Source organism: Myotis lucifugus, unplaced genomic scaffold (assembly GCF_000147115.1).
Source record: "Myotis lucifugus unplaced genomic scaffold, Myoluc2.0 scaffold_49, whole genome shotgun sequence".
Lineage (NCBI taxonomy): Eukaryota > Metazoa > Chordata > Mammalia > Chiroptera > Vespertilionidae > Myotis > Myotis lucifugus.
This window is the reverse complement of record NW_005871097.1, coordinates 3001296-3006037: the sequence shown is the minus strand read 5'-3', so window position 1 is coordinate 3006037 and position 4742 is coordinate 3001296. Positions and strand designations below refer to the sequence as shown.

Below are 4742 nucleotides of genomic sequence, written 5' to 3'. Positions count from 1 at the left end.
ATACCAAAGGCTCTTTCCTGAAAACACTTGCACTGCCTTTTCTAGCCCTGGGGGCATCTGGGCCCACCTTCAGGGAAAGCCTAAAGTGCTGGAAACTAATCCCTCCCTGGCTGCCCTCATATAATGATGGCTGTGAGTTGGTGGATAAATACCCAGCTGCCTCGCCTCACCCCTCCATCGGAGCAACAATGAGGTGCGGTAACTCTGGGGTACGGGACAACAGTGGGCTCTGGGAGTTTCCCAGTAGGACTGAGCTTCAGTGAACCCCTTTGTTGGTTGTCTTCCATTTCTGCCTCAATTTCCCTACTGGTGTTTCCTAGAATTACTACCCGAAGAAATGACTTGCACTCAAACCTTTCTGTTAGGTTCTTGTTCTAGGGTAACCCACACCAAGACAGAAAGTGAATACGAAAGTATTTCCTCACCGATTATCATGTAGCAAAGGCAATATTTTATAATTCCCTTTCACAGAACAATTTTGCCAAGTCCCTTGCTCTTACCAGATGGCTGCATGTTACTTTGGGAAAGCTATGAACTTTGGGGTTAGGTTTGATCTTGAGTTCAAATCCTGCAGTTGCCATTCACTAGCTGTTCGACTTGTGTGACCTTGCTAAAGTTATTTTGCCTCAATAAACCTCAGTTTTCCCACTTAGAAAAGAGGGATAATACCTCCCTCCAGAATTGTTAAGAGGATTAACTACATCATGTATGTCAACAGCTCAGTACAAAGCTTGGCATATAGTAGCAAACCAATAAATGTCAGTTCTTTGCCCTCTGATGAGTTGCTCCACAGTCATTACCAGTAGAATGTAATGTTCTTGTCCTTGTAGCTTTTGTCATGAGAAAATAAAGCAAATAAATACCCAGGGCAAGACTATATCAAGATTCCAAGCTTCATGTGATTGCAAAACTATAGTAAAAATAACTATGAGGGAAACCTTATTTGGCTAAAAAATTTTTTCCAGCCTACTTGTTAATTATTTTTGAAGAATTTCTGATGTTCCAGAACTAAACTAAATTCTGTTAGTATTCCACCCTTATATTTCTATGACAAACAAAATAGTTATAATAAGCAAAAAACAACCAAAATAAAATAAAACATGGAGAAGTCTATAAAACTAAATATGTAACTCAGCTCTAATAGCTGAACAAAGAAGGAATTAAACTAATTTAAAAATCATAAGTGGATGATAATGTATAAAGAAATGAAAACTTTACAGACTACTTAAAACCTAAAATAACTGAGTATTCAGAAACTAAACAGATGGATCAAGGATAGTGAACAGCCAACAAGCTTTATAGATTAATTTGCATGTTTTTTAGCTGCTCTCCATGCCACCCAGCTCTGAGGAAAGCCTGACAGATATTGAACCAGGCTAATGCTGGCAGCAGATCCAATGATGGTAACCTGCTTATCACTAGATCCTTCCTACTGGGTTTGCAGTTTTGATCTGTGTCCTAAACATCTGGTAGATCTTACTGATTTTGGCACTCTAATTCCCTATTATGCAGCCATTTAAAATGGTGAGTTCACAAATAGTCTTGGTAGATGCATCCAAACTTGCCCAATAGCCTTTCACTTCTAAAGAGTGGATTCAATGTCATTGAATACAGGGTTGTCATGCATTATAGAAAAACAAGACCTTTGCATTGCCCACAGGGGCAGTTTGGTCAAATGTGGTGGTGGAATGGCATGCTGTCCTTGAATGGTATAGGCCGCCAGAGGGAGTCTCTTCAGGTCAGTGTTGAGGCACATGTATGGGGTGGTGTGGGCAAAGCTTACACATTGCTGCCTATTCTGTACCTGTCCTGACCACCTGCAAAGATGACCAGAGAGCTGGATGGCCTTCAGGGTCAGAGTGACTCCAACATGACCAGACTGGTATGTTTAACACACTCACTGATAGATTTTGAATGCCAGCAGTTGTAATGGCCTGCTTAGTTAAGTTGGGAAGCATATGCCCTGCCACCTGGACCTGAGACCCTATACTCTCTCATCAGATATCCTTAATGTTGAAATCACCTTTCCCAATGAGACAGCCACCAGGGTCTACTGGAAGCTGTGCTATTGTGCTGATGTCCTCGTCCAGTTTGTCAGTAATCATAGCAAAGGCTTTAAAGATGGTGTTAGTGCATCTAGCCAAAGTGGTAACTCAGCAAAATTCCCTTCTCAGATGTTGATATGCACACCTCTCTCCCCACACATCTTAACTGATCCACCTTTCTTTCTGATAATACTGTCAACTTTCTTTCCATGCATAAGAAGCTGGATAAAGACATTTAATTCACCTTCAATCATACCCTCCATCCCCCTGCAAGTTCCCTGCCACCTCCCAGCTAATCCCTATTGTTCTTCCTCTGGCCTTCAGCCATTCCCCTTCCCACCCACTCCCCTTTTCTTCTGAGCTTTCAGTTTTTGGTTTTCACCACTACCAGTGACCAAAGACTTGAACATTTAATATCCAGCTTCCCAGACATGGAGACAGGTGTGATTATTAAAGGAGACACACAAAGCACTGAGCATAAAGGGAAAGCAATTGAAATATTTGATTAAATTTAAATGAAGAACTTAAAGCAAGCCTTAGAGTGAGAGAAGACATTTGCAAATCTTACACCTAACAAAGGACTTTGATTTAGAATAAAGGACTCCTATAAATTAAGAAATAGAAACTCTGTAGAGAAATGAGCAAAAGGCTTGAACAAGAACTACATAAAAGAGGATATCCAAGTGATCAATAAACATAATAAAATATGCTCAACCTCATTAATCAGAGAAATATAAATTTAATTCTCCAATATACATGGACTAGATTGGAAAAAATGAAAACATCTGACATTACCAAGTATAAAATAGGGTGTGGAGCAACGGGAACTCTCATACTCTGTTGGTAGCAGTGTCAATTGGCACCCTCAGTTTAGGAAAGAGTTTGACATATCTGTTGAAGTTGAAGATACTTATATCCTATGCCCCTCCAATACATACTGTATAATTCCATTTATATAGCTTTCAAAAACAGACAAAACAATTCTTTATTTTAGGTATGCATACTTACGTGGCAAAATGATAAAACAGTGCAAGGGAGTTATTACCATAAAGTCAGGGAAATGGTTACCTCTGGGGAGGAGGAAGGAATTTGTAATGGGCAAGGAGTACACAGGGGTCTAGCGAAGGGTTGGAAGTGTTCTGTTTCTTGACCAGGAGGTAGTTACAATAGTGTTTCGTCTAAAATAATTCATTATGCTGTGTGTTTGTGCTCCATGTACTTTTCCATATGTGTGCTGTATTTCATTAAAAGAAAGTTAAAAAAATTCTCAAAGTGTTCTCTGAGAAACATTAGTTTTTGAGATTTTAAATATGTTACTCACAAAAAGGGTTCCATGGTCAAATACATTTCAGCACTGGAATAAATGAAGATGAACAGGTCTTTAATAGGCCAAGGTACATTGTGAAATTCCAAGTGAGGTCAAGAGTATGCAATGATTTATGTGACCACAGAACACTTCTCCTAAGGACTGTCTTATGGAGCACATACTTAGGAAAAATAGATGAAAAAAAAACCATAAAGTAAGTCCTAGTTGCATGAGCTAGTTGATCTGATCCAACTGAGGGCCTTAGAAAATTTATGCAAAGCATGAAATGCAAAGATGCAAACAAATGAAGTTTCAGGTGGTGCTGACCTGGAGGCCATCACTATTTTTCAAATTCTCATAATTTCAAGTGTCTACTCAACTGATCCCAAGCATTGAATAGTGAGGGGTCAGCCCATACCCATTCCCATACTCTCTGGCTATGTTTGTTCCAGTTTTTATAGTCACCACGTTGACAATTGTGTGTTTGTGGACAGATGAACCACCCCAAATTCGCTCACTTCTTGTTTTATGTCAACGTCACTTACAGTTGTCTACAAGCAAAAGTATTCTGATGGGATCCAACATCTGCCCCAATGCTGGTGCTATAACTCTGCTATCACTGGGACACCATATCTTTTAGCTTTCACTGTATAACAAACTGTCCCAAAAACTAGTGGATTAAAACAACAACCACTATTCTGTGCCCTGGAAATTTGGACTGGGCTCAGATGGATGAGCCTTCTACTGGTCTCAACTGGGTGCCACACATGTGTCTATGGGCAGCTGCTAGGATATCAGCTGGCAGTTAGCTAAGGCAGCCATATGAGGTCCAGCCATGAATTTTTCTCATCATCCATCAGGCAGCCCTGGATGGGCTTGTTCACATGGCAGCTATAATAAGAGTCCTAAGAGAAGCAAGAGAGGAATAGCCCCAAAGTGCAAGTGCTTTTTAAATCTTTGCTTGCATCACACTTGTTATTGTCCTTTTGGCCAACAGATTACATGGCTAAGTCTAGAGTCAGTGTACAAGGAGACTACACAAGGGTGTGGATACAGGGAGACTTGAGCAAATTGGGAACCGTTTATTACTGCATCAATCTGCCAAAGGTACTTCTGGCATCATAGCCATTTGTTATCAAAACTATCTCTAAAATTGATATTGATTTATGATACCTCTGATACCAGTCAAATTTACTGCCAAGTTGATTTTTAAAAACAAATCTATTCAATAGTCTTTTAAAGGAATGATCTAAGTAGGAAAGGCTGATTAACATAAAGATCTATTACATTTCAAAGATATGATGAAATGCAAACAGTTTCCCCTAAGAAAAGTGTGCAAGATGATTATTCAAGAAGAAATTTAATTATGACCTAAAAAGGCAGAGGGATTC

At 39.6% G+C, this 4742-nt stretch overlaps 1 pseudogene; it reads right to left on the bottom strand.

Moving 5' to 3' along the window:
* Window positions 1-1319: 1319 nt before the first annotated feature.
* Window positions 1320-2308, bottom strand: LOC102433248 (annotated as a pseudogene).
* Between the last annotated feature and the right edge of the window lie 2434 nt (window positions 2309-4742).